The 16704-nt window shown below is 42.3% G+C and overlaps 1 pseudogene; it reads right to left on the reverse strand.

Annotated features, from left to right (window-relative positions):
- Window positions 1–2167: 2167 nt before the first annotated feature.
- Window positions 2168–15392, reverse strand: LOC121583533 (annotated as a pseudogene).
- Between the last annotated feature and the right edge of the window lie 1312 nt (window positions 15393–16704).

Consider the following 16704-nt stretch of genomic DNA (forward strand, 5'->3'; position numbering starts at 1 on the left):
TGAATACATACCGAATGCGCTGTATATAGTACTTTAAGGACCCAATGTCGCTTTACAAATACAGTGAGGGAAAAAAGCATTTGATCCCCTGCTGATTTTGTACGTTTGCCCACTGACAAAGAAATGATCAGTCTATAATTTTAATGGTAGGTTTATTTGAACAGTGAGAGACAGAATAACAACAACAAAATCTAGAAAAACGCATGTCAAAAATGTTATAAATTGATTTGCATTTTAATGAGGGAAATAAGTATTTGACCCCTCTGCAAAACATGACTTAGTACTTAGTGGCAAAACCCTTGTTGGCAATCACAGAGGTCAGACGTGTCTTGTAGTTGGCCATCAGGTTTGCACACATCTCAGGAGGGATTTTGTCCCACTCCTCTTTGCAGATCTTCTCCAAGTCATTAAGGTTTTGAGCCTGACGTTTGGCAACTCAAACCTTCAGCTCCCTCCACATATTTTGTATGGGATTAAGGTCTGGAGACTGGCTAGGCCACTCCAGGACCTTAATGTGCTTCTTCTTGAGCCACTCCTTTGTTGCCTTGGCTGTGTGTTTTGGGTCATTGTCATGCTGGAATACTCATCCACGACCCATTTTCAATGCCCTGGCTGAGGGAAGGAGGTTCTCACCCAAGGTTTGATGGTACATGGCCCCGTCCATCGTCCCTTTGATGCGGTGAAGTTGTCCTGTCCCCTTAGCAGAAAAACACCCCCAAAGCATAATGTTTCCACCTCCATGTTTGACGGTGGGGATGGTGTTCTTAGGGTCATAGGCAGCATTCCTCCTCCTCCAAACACGGCGAGTTGAGTTGATGCCATAGAGCTTGATTTTGGTCTCATCTGACCACAACACTTTCACCCAGTTCTCCTCTGAATCATTCAGATGTTCATTGGCAAACTTCAGACGGCCCTGTATATGTGCTTTCTTGAGCAGGTGGACCTTGCGGGCGCTGCAGGATTTCAGTCCTTCACGGCATAGTGTGTTACCAATTGTTTTCTTGGTGACTATGGTCCCAGCTGCCTTGAGATCATTGACAAGATCCTCCTGTGTAGTTCTGGGCTGATTCCTCACCGTTCTCATGATCATTGCAACTCCACGAGGTGAGATCTTGCATGAAGCCCAAGGCCGAGGAGGATTGACAGTTATTTTGTGTTTCTTCCATTTGCGAATAATCGCACCAACTGTTGTCACCTTCTCACCAAGCTGCTTATCGATGGTCTTGTAGCCCATTCCAGCCTTGTGTAGGTCTACAATCTTGTCCCTGACATCCTTGGAGAGGTCTTTGGTCTTGGCCATGGTAGAGAGTTTGGAATCTGATTGATTGATTGCTTCTGTGGACAGGTGTCTTTTATACAGGTAACAAGCTGAGATTAGGAGTACTCCCTTTAAGAGTGTGCTCCTAATCTCAGCTCGTTACCTGTATAAAAGACACCTGGGAGACAGAAATCTTTCTGATTGAGAGGGGGTCAAATACTTATTTCCCTCATTAAAATGCAAATCAATTTATAACATTTTGACATGCGTTTTTCTGGATTATTTTGTTGTTATTCTGTCTCTCACTGTTGAAATAAACCTACCATTAAAATTATAGACTGATCATTTATTTGTCAGTGGCCAAACATACAAAATCAGCAGGGGATCAAATACTTTTTTCCCTCACTGTATATACAAAATAAAATAACAGGAGCCAGAACAAAACATCAGACTAAACAAAAACATGAAATGGAAAGGGGATACCTAGTCAGTTGCACAACTGAATGCATTCAACCGAAATGTGTCTTCCGCATTTAACCCAACCCCCTCTGAATCAGAGAGGTGCGGGGGGCTGCCTTAATCGACGTACATGTCATTGGCGCCCAGGGAGCAGTTGTGGGTTAACTGCCTAGCTCAAGGGCAGAATGGCAGATTTTTCAATTTTGCCGGCTCAGGGATTTGAACCAGCGACCTTTCGGTTACTGGCCCAATGCTCTTAACCGCTAGTAACAAAGAGAGGGGTGGGCTCAAGGAAGGGAAAAAGGGTGGGATGTATCAGTGTATATAGGGTAGGGGAGGGTTGGGGTTAGGATACGAACACAGATTGGGTTAGGTGGTGCTCAGTATGGGGAAGAGAGTAGTGTCTTTGCAGTGTATTTCTTTGCTTGTGTTTGAGTGGGTGGGGGGGTCTTAAGGGTAGGCCTTGTCAAAGAGGTGGGGCTTTAGGAAGGACTGAAAGATGGTGAAGGAATTTGAGTCACGGATGGCTGGAGGGAGTTCCAGAGCCTAGGAACAACCCTGGAAAAGGCCTTGTCGCCGAAGCTCTGAAGCTTCGACCTGGGGATGACAAGGTGGCCTGCTATGGTAATATGGACTGTGGGTTGGTAGGTGAGAAGAAGCTCTGAGAGGTATGGGTGGGGGGGCAAGATGGTGGAAGGGCTTTGTAGGTCAGAAGGAGGATCTTGTAATTAATGCGTTGGAAGACAGGGAGCCAGCGGAGTTCACGGAGGACAGGGGTGATGTGCTTCCAGGACTTAGTGTTGGTGAGGAGTCGGGCTGCAGAGTTTTGAACCATTTAGAGCTTATGGAAGGAGCTTGAGTTTATGCCGGAGAGTAGTTGCAGTAATCAAGATGGGAGAAGATGAATGCATGTATGAGGGTTTTAGCGAAAGTTGGGAGAGGGAGGACCTGACTTTGGCAATGTTGCAGAGGTGGAAGAATTAGGATTTGACAGTCTGTCTTATGTGGTGGTCAAAGGAGAGGGTGGAGTCCCGGATGACGCCAAGGTTATGTGCATGGAGGGAGGGAGAGACAGTGGTGTCGTCGAGGGTGAGTTTGCCAGTTATGGTGAAGGTAGATTTGGTGCCTATGAGGAGTTCTGTTTTATCACTGTTGAGCTTGAGGAAGTTTTGCTGCATCCATGTTGTTATTGCAGAGAGGCAGGATTCGATGTGGGTTGAGGAGGGATTTGGTGCTGAGGTAGATCTGGGAGTCAACGGCATAGCAGTGGAAGTCAAGGTTGAAGTGACAGAGGATCTGACCAAGGGGGAGGATGTAGATGATGAAGAATGAGGGACCCAGCACAGAGCCCTGGGGGACAACCGGTGTAACTGCAGCTGAGTATGAGGTGTGGCCATTGAGGGAGATGTAGTGGGTCCGGTATGTGAGGTATGATTGTAGCCAGGAGAGTGTGGTGCCCTTGTAGTGTCTAAGCAATTTATGACTTTGCTAACGTTTGCAAATGGTGTCTTAGAGGATGTTGACTCAGCTTGGGGAAGCATCTGGAGAGCATTTCTATAGGGGCACCCTAAAACAGAGGAAGTCTGTTATGTGGAGTCCTGGGATTGGTCTGTAGGGGAAACCACCCATATCATGTCACAGATTATAAATACCATGATTGAAACAAAGGACGGAGGGTAACAACATATTAGATTGGGTCGGTTGTTCTCCAGATGCCTGCAGAAGTCTGTAAATTGACGCTGAAATCTTTTGATATAATAAACCTTTATAATCAAAGTACAGTGTCAGCGGATTCCTTGTTCTCACAGCATAATTAGCATCATTATTTAGTTACTACAGAATGGCGACGAGGACCTTTGGGACGTGTTGCGTCTCTCCAGCATTCCATTCATGAGCTACGAAGTGACTCCCGCTCAAGACGCCGGCACATAAGGTGAGATTTCTCACAATTTTGTGCGCTGGTCGGTTCGTTTGCTTATGTGGGTGTGTGCGCTGGGAAGATGTACCGTTTGAAAGACTTATGTGTGCATTTTGCTGTTATTTGCTGTGGGATAAGAGTCCGTTGAAAATTTCTAAATTTGTTTGCGTTGGAAGCAACGCAAACAGGGGGGAGTGTCTATAGGTATTGATAATACTGGACACAGGGATATTTTGCTTGAGGAAAATTGAAAAAGAATAGAATGAAGGAATAAGGCCAAGGAAAATGTATACAAATTAGGACGTTGCGGATCTATGGCAAGCCCTCAAACGAGGCGATCATTAGGATGGGCCGAAAATCCTGAAAACTCACTAGGTTGTTTTTAGGTCAGTTCCGGGGACTGGAGTTTGTGGTAGATACATTCGGTTGCAAGTTACCGCTCGACTTATAGTTGTCGAGGTATATGTTCGATGTAACCTCTCATTTGAATATCTGCAAACACGAGGTAGCATAAATTTAGGAACAATGAAAAAACGGCGCGATGGTGGTAGCATGCTGCTTTAGAGGTCCGTAGGAACGGATATAAGCCTCTTAAACTGTGTGTGTGTGTGTGTGTGTGGGGGAGAAAAAATAATAAAATAAAGACGTCTCTGTTGTGTTTAAACTGTGTGTTGACTCATGTTAGGATAAGATTTATGTTAGAGATATATACATATATATGTTTTGGTTGAGAACAGGGGTTTTTGTTTTTTGTAAGGAAATATGTAAGTTAAGGTAAAAAATCTTATGAGTCTCCGTTGGTGAGAACGTTAATAATTGTTAACTATATATAAGCCCCCTGGAAGGACGTTAAGGTTAAAAATCTTATGAGTCTATAAAAAGAGAACGTTTACTAACTATTAGAAAATCATGAGCCTACAGGGAGGAGTTTTTAAAGAGTGTATAGAGATGTTTTGTAATGGATAAGAAAATAACTATAAATCTGCAGATTAGGATAAGTGAAGTTAAGAAACTTCAAAGTAGGATTTGTGTTCTATGTTTTGTGTTGGTTTGTGAGTTCTGTTAAGTGTTACTGTTTGTCTGTTGGGGGAAATAACGGAGGGACAGCTGGTCTGTCTACTTTCTGTTGTTTAGCTTGGAGAGAGCTGCTTGGGAGCTCTTCTCACTCTGAGATCGCACTGGGGAATAAACTACGCATGCATGGGATTTTATGAGTTTAGAGTTACGTAGAGCAAATATGCCACTCCCCTGCCTGCACTGAGCTGCTGGGAGACGCAGACTCAGAGCAGACAGAGAAGAAGGGGGAGATTTACACACTAATAAAGTATTCTGTTTGTTAAATCGGCTGTTGCTTAACGATGAAACTATTTGATTGAGACCTATTGAATTGATAAATTAGAGATATGTTGACGGATGAAAAATAAATAAAATAAAATGTTATTGAGCTATTTATACTATTCCTGAGTTAAGCTGTTTGCTTATTTTTTAGTGCGAATGTGAACAGAGGAGTATTGCATGGTTGAAATAACCCAGTGAGTGCATAAAATACTAAATTCTTGTCTGTTCTTTGTTCTTCTGTGATATGAGAGACGATAAGGAGGAGACAGAGAGAGAGAGGTGCTGACGAGGGCATCACGCGACAGGGTGTGCTGCAACGGATCAAGTCAAATTAAGGCCAGTACTGTTCCGTTTACAAAACGTACCTTCCCATACAGCATATTTTGTGTGCCTAGCATATTTCATGTTGTGACAATTTGACAGGGACTTGGCAACAGACTGATCAATTGATGTAATTAAGAATTGCATTTTGGAGTTTGCATGAGTTGGTTTGATTAGAGTTGAGTTGGGAAATCCAGCACTGACATTATTCTGTAAAATTAAGGTAATTGGGTGCTTATTAAGCAATTGGTTTGTGAGTGCTGTAGTGTTGCTAGATTAGAGGTCTTTCTTTTTTTTGGATTGCTCTGAAGTCGACTACTTTCATTTACTTTCCCTGATCGGATGTGGTAAGATTGCCACTAATCAATAATTTTGTAAAATAAAATAAACATTAATAAATTAATAAATTAATAAATTAATAAATTGATTAATTAATTAATTAATTTGGGGGGAGGGAGGGAACCATAAGCAACACAGTCTAAAATAATAAAATAATTCACAATAAAGGAATATAAAAGAGTTGTTACAATGGGGAAAAAGGACATCAAAACTATGAAAGTAATTACTCCTGTTGATGTAGTACAAAATAGTAATCCTCTAGTCAATGGTATTGCAAGGTTATCTGGAAAATGGAATAAACGTTGGCCTGACATTGAACAACCATGGCCAGTGGAAGGGACTCTTAACCCTGACGTCATCAACATAATTAACGTTATTGTGTCAATTTATAAGGCAGATCAAAAGAAGGGGAAAAAAAGGGAACATCGTAAAGAAAAGAGACAAAGAGAGCTGGGTGTTCTTAAGCTGTTTGAAAATTATTGCATCAGAGATGAAGATGAACGAATAATAGAGAGAGGACAAGCAGAAACGACTATAAAGATGAATCCAAATTCCAAAGTAAGAAGAAAACGAGATGTCTGGAAACTAAGGGTGGAGTGAGGTTCAGGAGGATGGAACTTGAAGATGATGATGATGATGATCAGAGTGATTCAGAAGAGATCATGGGTGGATATGACCCTGTGATCAGACGGAGGTTGGCCAGAGCGGAAAGAAGGGGTGAGGAATGTTTGAAGAAGAAGAATACAAGATATTCGAGTTCTGATGAAAGTGAAGATGAAGACAGCGATAAAGATTTGGAGATTAAAGGTGCTTCATATTCAAGAGGATTTTATCCTACAATGACTAGCACAGAAGAAACAGAAAGAGATATAGACCGATGCGTATCATGCCTGGATAAGGCAAATAATTTAGAAGAAGTAAGAGAACTGGAAGAACAACTCAGGAAGCTGAAGATACAGAAGAAAAAACTGCTGAGAAAAGGATCCCAAGAATTGGAGAAGAAGTATACATTGAGGCCAAGGAAAGAGGGCACAAGTAAGAAGATGATGCCAGTGATAATTCGAGGACAGAACCTAGAGTATAAGCCTTTGCAAAATACCGATATGTCAGATATACTTGAGAAGCTGCCTACTCTTCAAGATGGAGCATATCCTTGGATTTCAAAATTGGAAGAAATTACGGTGGGAACACAGTCTGCCATAGGAGACATTAAGAGACTTTTGGCTAATCTCCTTGGGATTCCAGATATGGAAGACATTTTTCAGAGAGCTGGACTTAATAGATATGTGGGGACTGCAGTGAATGACCCTGAATTGTTGGCTGCAAGTAGAAATCGGCTGTGGAGAGCACTGAAAGATACGTATCCAACAAATGTGCATCCTGACAACATTCTGATTGACCCACTAGGACAACAAGAAAATCCGAGAGCCTATGTGTCAAGAGTTCATCAAGTGTGGAGAAATATTACCGGAAATGATCCAGATGTGAGTCAAATTGAGCAGTCAATTTTGAGAGCTAAACTGCAGATGGGACTGCCCTCACCAGTAAGGAGCAAACTGGCAGAGGTGGTTGGACTTGGAAGCATGACAAAAGGCGTCTATACAGATCATATAGCCCATCAAGTGGATCTGTACAGGAAAAAGGAACACAACCAGAAAGAACAGGACCAAGAAACTCTCAGAAAACTCAATCAAATACAACTGGTGGAGAATAAGAAGGAGAAGAAACAAGCTTTGGTTATGCAGAATCAGTGTGCACCAAATCAACAATCACTGCCACAGCTTCAACCGGACCAGTTCCAACCGCAATTGTACCAGCCACCAATAGCGATACCAGTTGTTTCATATCCACAGCCAGTTGCTGGACAGACACAGAATTGGAGAGGAAGAGATCGAGAAGACATAGGAAGAGGAAGAGGAGGAAGACGGGAGACCCATGGGGCGGCGCACAATTGGCCCAGCGTCGTCCAGGGTAGGGGAGGGAATGGCCGGCAGGGGATGTAGCTCAGTTGGTAGAGCATGGCGTTTGCAACGCCAGGGTTGTGGGTTCGATAAAATAATGTATGCGCTAACTGTAAGTCGCTCTGGATAAGAGCGTCTGCTAAATGACTAAAATGTAAATGTAAATGTAAAATTTAAGCCATACTTCCAGCAATCTTCAGAAGTGTGTTATGATTGTGGACAGGTTGGTGACTTTGCTGTGAGTGTAATGGGCCAGAAGGAAACATCAGAGGGAATTTCAGAGGAAGATACAGGGGCAAGTCAAGATCATCTGGAGGACAGGTGAACCCTTATAGGGGCCAGGAGAAAGGATTCTAGGGGTGCCCAGATGATCCGAAAGGGGGGTGTCAGCTGGTAGCATCAGGACCGGAAAAAGATCCAACAATTGAGGTGAAAATAAACAACCGACCATTGGAAGTGATGGCGGATAGCGGAGCTGCTTTTACCTGCGTTCGGCCTGAAGATGCTACACATCTCCCTATGTCCAATCAACTAATTAGGACAATCGGATTTGAGGGAGTAAAACAGCTGATTCCTCTTACGGAACCAATTGAGCTCTGCTATAAAAATCAGAAAATTACAATACCCATACTGGTATCAGAACATACACCTATTGCATTGTTGGGAAGAGATGCATTGTGTAAGTTGAACTGTACAATAAAATGTACACCAGATGGCTGTCTGGTAGAAGTGCCAAAGGAAAAGGTTTACCAATTGTTGATGACGACAGAGATGGATTCGTCTTCAGTATTCTGGATTGGAAATCTCAGTGAAGATTTTTTGAAGCAGGCTAAGATATGGGAGAAATGTATTGTGGCAAATATCCATTTCATTGTACGCTCAAGTATTTCAAGAATGCTGCCCATTCGAACTCAGGGGAATGGTTGAGTCATCAACCAAAGAAAGTTCAACTCAGCTTATGTTGCATAATTTTAGGACCACAAGGAGCAGCTATGAAGATAAACACAGACGATTATCTGGATAAAGAATTTGAGATTGAGAAGAGTGTGCCAAATGTGACCTTGTTGGTTTCTGAAGGCTATGAGCAGAAGCAAATAGGAGAAATGATGACAGAAGCAGAGAAAGCTGTTTTCGTACCGATGAAAGAGAATTTGGCGATTTGGAGGAGTGAAGATCAGCGATTTCTCAAAATAATGATTTCGGCTCAAGGACAAGGAGAGCCACAAGCTGTACGGATGACACATGAATCTATTTGCAGTGTGAAGATTAATTCAGACCCTATGATAGAGAAGATGTTGCAACAAGTTCCAGAATGTTTGTGGTCTCAACACAGTACCGATATTGGACTTGTGAAATCAGCCCAACCGGTGAAAGTTCAACTTCGACCAGGAGCCAGACCTCCTTGGAAGAATCAGTATCCATTGAAAGAAGAAGCAATCCAAGGGATTGAACCACAAATTGAAGGACTTTCGAAAGCAGGTGTTTTGAAGACAATAAAAAATCCTCAGAGTAGCAATCCTTTGTTGTCTTTGGAGAAACCATGAGGGGTTGATAGTAGCGCCTCTAGACCTATTAGGTCTGATGATTCAGGAAGCACATGGGTTAGCTCATGTTGCAAGGGGGGAGGTTAGGAGAAAGATCACAAAGGAGTATGGTTTTTGGGAACCATATTTGCTTGAACAGATTGACTATGTCATAGGCAGGTGCACAATCTGTCTGAAAAATTATGTTTACAGGGGGTGACTGTTATTCTTGGTTACATTCCTACACCAAGAGGTGCATAGGATATCCAACTAAGCTAAAAGATGCTCAGTCGTTTGCCAAGTTTTTGTGTAAAGAAGTCATAAGCAGGTGGGGACTACCCGATCGAAATATCCTCAAATTAGTGGGAAAGGAATTTGTGGATAAATCAGTGAAATGGTTTTTGAAAAAATTAGTGGGAAAGGAATTTGTGGATAAATCAGTGAAATGGTTTTTGAAAAAATTAGGAGAAAAAGTCTAAAAAGTTATGAAAACTAGGGTTGAAGGAACTCTAGGACAGTCAGCTCAGCTTCAATGTTAGTACGAGAGAGAGAACAGTGGTGAAGGGAAATTTAGAGTTCAGTGGAGAGATAATTATGGAGAAGAAGTGTTGTTATCAGGACCAGAGGTAGAAGCTGTGCCCCCTAGTCAAAGGAAGTATATTTTGTACAACGATATGAAGTGGAAGAGGGTTATGAGTGATTGCTCACTTATTTTGTGTAATGTTAGAGGGGAAGATCAGGGAGAATACTATCATGGAGGTACAGGATGAGTTCTTTGATTTTGATAGAAGACAAGAAGATATATCTGATCAATACCGCTCGTTAGGGAAGAGAGAAACTAAATGGAAGGCATATGGATTTGATTCCTCTGTTTTGCAAATTAAAGATGGATGGGCAGGTAGGAATCTTTGGTTCCAGCAGTTAACTCGTTCTGTAAGATCAGTGAGGAATCTTGAGGGTCCATGTCTGTTGAGAATTCCAGCACCAGGCACATGGGGTTCAATCTTAGAGACGGTGGCTCAACCTCTATCAAGTACGTGTCAATCTTATGCTTTATCATGGCTGTTGTATCAGCAACAATCATTAACAGATACAATAATGTCGTTGTCGAAGCATTTGTTTAGGCCTAGGTTTAAGTGTTCTTGGTTAAATGAATTACCCTATGTGAATTTGTTAGATCGGAAGGAAAATCAGTTAACAGCAATTCCTGAAGCATTGGAGGTGAAACCCGTGAGGGCTAAAAGCTGTTATGTTCAAATAAAACATATGATGGAAAGGGTATGTTTATGGGAATATCAGATTGTGATGATTATATGATGACTTTGGGTAAGCATGAACATAAGGTTAGTAATGAGAAATATAATGTAACTTTTTATGTTCCAGTTAGTAAGAAGAGCAGGACTTTGATGGTGAAAGATCAGCTTTTGCCTGGTAATGTGACTATTGGGAATTTTAGAGATATTTGGTGGGTTTGTGGTGATAAAGCATATATATTCTTACCCTATGGATGGACAGGATGTTGTTACATGTCGACGTTGAAGCTTCCATATGAGGTTTTTACCATTAAAAGAGGGGAAGCACCGGACACAGATAAATCTGATTCTAGGTTTGGAAATAGGGTGAAAAGGGACATGGCGAAATTTCATAGTCTGGAAGCCTACCATTGGAGGATAAGTCTAGGAGAGAAGTGGGGACTTGGACTTTTTCCATGGTATGGTGTAAAATTTTTGGCAGATCACATTGATAATATTACCTATACTTTGCAGGGTTTTGCAAATGAAACGATAAGAGGGTTTAACCTTCTGTCAAATACTCAAAGAAGTCACAGACTGACGCTGTTGAAACATGACATGGCTCTTGACTATATTTTAGCAAAACAAGGTGGATTATGTTGGCTATGAATTTGACGGGGGATGATTGTTATACTTTGATCCCCGACAGTTCCGATAATATCACTAGTGTTATAGATGCATTGAAGAATATAAGAGATGCGCTTGGTAGATCTGAAGGAGCTGGATGGTCAGCGAAGGCTTGGTTGCAAGATCAGTTAGGCCCAGTGGGAGCAGTGATAGTTCAGATTTTAGTAGCAGCTCTGATAGCGCTGTGTGTGATGTTTTGCTTTTGTACTTTGTTATTGACTTTTGAGAAGGCTATGATATTGAGATGGGTTGGAGTTGTGATGCCTGGAGAAAACGCTCAGATGCCGTTGTTAACTGTTACTGATCTAGATGAAGGTGAACAGGTGGGACTGGATGGAGTATTGATGGATAGATATCAATTTTGAATATCCGATAGTTTTTCACATATTTTTACGTATTATTGTGATAGTTAGTATTTTGTGATGAATCAAAGGGGGGAAATGGAATGTGATTCATTTTATATATCAATTTTATATATCATTTTTAGTTTATATTGATGTTTTAATTTGCATGTGTTGTTTTGCAAAAGATACTGGTTGGTGTTTTCTTTTCTTCCAGAAGCATATGGGGGAATGTGTAGAGGGGATTCAAATACTCAAACATGGACAATATGAATGGACAATATGAATGGACTGGAGGAAGTGGAACAAGGAAGGTGTGGAAATGTTCAGATTCCATCATCGACGTTTCATTGAAAGTCGACACTACTGAGGAGATGAAGTGTAGTGGACTACATTCCAGTGTCTGCAATGATATATAGACATATTTGCATGTATAATACATAATTTTTGTCATGTTTTTTCTGTATTAATTTTTGAAGAATGATATTTGCTGTAGTTGGGTACATGTCGGGATCTCAGATGTTTTTGTTTATTTCGTGGATGCTTAGGGATATTGGGTCTAGGCAGGGACAGAGAGAATCCACAGGAGGGTCCGATGGGTCGACCTGCCTGAATGTGGACATTTTTGATTGTATTTTGTTTGCTGAGGCTTTCATGTGTATTCAATTGCATCATATTTTAAAATGCATTGATAAAGATGTATGAATTGATCTGGAGTACTTAGGTGGTTGCCTGGGGCAGAGGGGCCGTGAGAGAATTTTACTGTCTTGATTGATTGATGGATATTTGGAAAGAAAGCTGCCAGACAGGTTTTTCGCTCTCACACTCCATAAAGATTTGTTCATATTTCATAGAAATGTATTTACACTCCATAGAAAAATGTGTTTACTCTCCATAAAATTTGGTTTATTGCTAAAGTTACTCAATAAGATAAATTGTTATCTGTCATAATCCTATTATTTTTGTTTTCGAGACTTAATTAGTCTCGAAGGGGGGACATTCTCTAAGCAATTTATGACTTTGCTAACGTTTGCAAATGGTGTTTTAGAGGATGTTGACTCCGCTTGGGGAAGTATCTGGAGAGCATTTCTATAGGGGTACCCTAAAACAGAGGAAGTCTGTTATGTGGAGTCCTGGGATTGGTCTGTAGGGGAAACCACCCATATCATGTCACAGATTATAAATACCATGATTGAAACAAAGGACGGAGGGTAACAACATATTAGATTGGGTCGGTTGTTCTCCAGATGCCTGCAGAAGTCTGTAAATTGACGCTGAAATCTTTTGATATAATAAACCTTTATAATCAAAGTACAGTGTCAGCGGATTCCTTGTTCTCACAGCATAATTAGCATCATTATTTAGTTACTACACCCTCAAAACCCAGACCCTCAAGCCTGGTGAGGAGGATCTGATGGTTCACTGTGTCAAAAGCGGCACTGAGGTCAAGAAGAATCAGGATGAGGAGGTCATTGACAACTTTGAGGAATACAGTTTCAGTACTGTGGAGGGGGCGGAAACCAGACTGGAGGTGCTCAAACAGGTTGTTGATTAGCAAGTGGGTTTGTAATTTGGAGGCACCAGTACGTTCCAGAGTCTTGGCAAGGGATGGGACGTTGGAGATGGGGTGGTAGTTGAGGATGGCGGTATCCAGTCCAGGCTTCTTTAAGATGGGGGTGACTGCAGCTGTAGTTGGAGGGGACAGTTCCATGGGCGAGGGAGAGGTTGATGATGCATATGATATATGGACAGAGAGCAGGCAGGCAGGCATTGATAAGAACAGTGGTGAGAGGATACAGGGAGCAAATCTTGAATGAGTTTTGAGATATAGGAGTCAGTGGGGAGCGAATTCGGAGAGACGGGTTTCAGGGGTGATGGTTGGGAGGTTGACAGGGGGAGGGGCAGCTGAGAGAGGTTAATCAGTCAGTGATGAGTTTATTTTGGTGATCTTGTCCTTGAAAAACTGAGTTCAGTGGAGAGAGTAGAGAATTTGTTGTCACAGGGCTGAAGTAGTTTTCTGATTGTGAAGAACCGAGTCCGGGAGTTCTTATTGGAGCTATTACTGATGTTGGAGAAGTAGGTGGACCTGGCAGCACTGAGGGCATCTCTGTAGGTGGAAAGGCGGAGTTTGTAGGCCTCAGCGTGGACAGTGAGCCCAGACTTCCTGCTCAGGCGCTCCAGGCGGCGGCCAGCTTGCTTCAGGGCATGGAGCTCAGGGGTAAACCAGGGGGAGGTGGAGAAGGAGACAGGTTCCGTTTGGAGGAGGGCCAGAGAGTTGAGGGAGACAGAGCAGTATTGAATTGGGCAGCTAGTTCATCATGTGAGTTGGGGGCATGGTCAAGGGGCAGGGCAGAGCAGATGGCGTCGGAGAGTTGGAGTCCAGCTTTGATGTTTTGGTAAGAGATGAGGCGTTTGTCAGTGTTGTGGGGTGAGTATGAGGGAAGAGAGAAATTAAGGATCTTGTGGTCAGGGAAGGGGAAATATGAGCTAAGTTGACACCAACAGAGCAGACGAGATCAAGTATGTGTCCCTTTACGTGAGTGGGAAAATTGACATGTTAGGTAATATTAAAACAGTCCAGAACAGGAATGAAATCAGAGGCAAGTTTTGAGTTTGATCAGTCCACGTGAATATTCATATCGCCAAGCAACAGTAAACGGGGGTAGAGTGGGACAGCAATGGTGAGTAGTTCAGATAGTTGAGACAGGAATTATTAATTAGCTTTAGGGGGATGGTACACAAGGACAGTGGTCATGGAGCAGGATGATTTGTAAACAATGTATTCAAATAAGGAGACAGTAGGGAGAGACAGTTCAGTTATTTAGATTTTGGAGTTGTACAGTACAGCGAGGCCGGCGGAGCAGGGTGACTCAGGTAACCATAACCAACGGGAGTGGCTTGTTTAAGAGAAAATAAATCCCCAGGTTGTTGCCAAGTTTCAGTTAGGAGGAAGAAGTCTAGCTTGTTGTCAGATATTAGTTCATGGAGCAAGGGATCTTTGTTGTTCATTGATCGATGTTGAGAAGAGCAAAGTTAGTATTGTGAGACAGAGGTGAGTTTATGGATAGTGGCAGGTTGAAGGGGGTGTAGGCAGTCATGGTTTACAGTACGAGATGATGGATTGGGAGCAGGGCGCGAGTGAGACCAGAGAGTTAATGTTGCTACCAGTAGTATAGTTGACAGACCAGTTTTGACGTGAGCCACGGTGCCTGATTAGCGGCCAGGGATAAGGACATCAGAGGAGAGCTGATAGTTATTATTCAGGCGGCAAAGATCAAGGGGGAGTAGTATTTGGTTGGGGGGGAAAACAGGGAGGGGGAAACCATAGAAATCCAGAACAGAACGCAAACAGGAGGAACAGAGAGGGGGCAGGTGCATGACAGCAATTTAGATCCAATAAAATGTCAGATAAATCCACACAGAAGTGGTCGGCAAAGCAGCATGCCAGAGCCCAACTAGCCTACTCTAACCCCGCTAGCACTAGCACCCACAGTCAAAAACACATCTGAAACACAACCCTCACCAGCAGACCAAAATAATACCCATTCCATTCAATTTCATCAGTAGACCTTCCCGCCACATTTGTTCAATGTCAAAATATACTATTGACATAACTTCCTTCATTGCCAAAGCTTTGGTCACCTCAGTACTAACCAATGCATTGAGGGTAGTCCTTCCTTTTCTGAATCCACTCTGGTATGGACTTAACAGACCCCTATGTTCCAGATAATACATAAATCTTCCTACAATAAACTTTTTGATTTGATGTAAGTGCAATGGGTCTATAACTAGCAGGACTGGATGGATCTCTACCAGGCTCCTGATGGTAGCACTCCTTTCCTCCATATTTTGTTAAATAAACTCAAAATCTTTCCCAAAACTTCTGTAGGAAGATGTTTAAACATAATGTAGCATAATCAATCCTCACCTGGAGCTGTGCAACCACACCCCTCCAAAGCCCTTGTATATTCAGCATCCAGTAATTCTCCAGAATCACACTTCTTACGTTATACATCTTAGCTTTTCTTCCTTACCTCTTTTACATTCTTCACTTAGGATTGTCAACTTTATGCACTGCTGCAAAAGCTCTTCCTAGAGTGTCTGCTTTTTCTGTTTGAAACATCTTCCTCAGCTAACAAAAGGTATCTGTACTGTCTTTCCTTTCCACATCATCCTCTTAACATTTTCCACACATCCCCCAGTTGTTTCCCTTCCTATAGAAAAACAGAATTCTATGTGCTACACCTTTGATAAATGTAGCACACCCACCACCCGAACCCTCTATTCTATCACTTCTCACAGAGATAAACCCAGGTACAATATAATCCAACTGAGGTTTAAGTCATGTTTCCTGTATATACACCACGTCCAGTAAAACAACTAAATCATGTATAAACTTCTTAAATTCTTGTCCATTGGCTATCAAACTCCTAGCGTTCCATTGAACAAGGAACACCATAATACTATTTGTTATCCCTGATCATCATTTCAATTTTGATTCAGCATCCGATTTATCATTTCTACCGTAACTTCAGAAATCCCCAGAATGTCTTTGGCTACCTTCACTACTTATTTTATTTGTGCAATCCTGCTCGTATGTGGAGCAGTCATATTGATTGCCCTACACATGAAGGCCAAGAAGTCTACACGATCTATTTACATTTACATCATTTAGCAGACGCTCTTATCCAGAGCGACTTACAAATTGGGACAACCACCTTTTTTTTTTTTATGGGGGGTGGGGGAAGAAGGATTACTTTATACTATTCCAGGTATTCCTTAAAGAGGTAGGGTTTCAAGTGTCTCCGGAAGGTGGTCAGTGACTCCGCTGTCCTGGCGTCGTGGGGGAGCTTGTTCCACCATTGGGGAGCCAGAGCAGCGAATAGCTTTGATTGGGCTGAGCGGGAACTGTGCTTGCCTAGAGGTAGGGGAGCTAGCAGGCCTATAATCGAGTATTTATGCTCACATATCACAGTAACAATTGGCTGAGGTTCCACCTGCCTCCTTGGAGTGGCCACGATCTGCCGATATGTTGTATCTGAAGTATTTTGAACACTAGGTTTGTTATTCACTTTCCGAACAGCCTCAACATTGGATACATTGTTTGTAATTGTGTACCTCTGCACTTCAATGGCTTTCTGTTGTACTTCACATCCTCCATATGCTGCACTGTTCTCCTTCACAGTTACAACATTAACTTTAGCATCAGGCCCACATTTCCCATACTCGTGATCCCCACCACATATTAGCAACATGCCCCATCCATTGGCACTTAAAGCACCGAAGTGTAGGCAGCACATACTCTCTAACCGGATAACTGAGTGATC

This window comes from Coregonus clupeaformis, chromosome 15 (assembly GCF_020615455.1).
Source record: "Coregonus clupeaformis isolate EN_2021a chromosome 15, ASM2061545v1, whole genome shotgun sequence".
Taxonomy (NCBI): domain Eukaryota; kingdom Metazoa; phylum Chordata; class Actinopteri; order Salmoniformes; family Salmonidae; genus Coregonus; species Coregonus clupeaformis.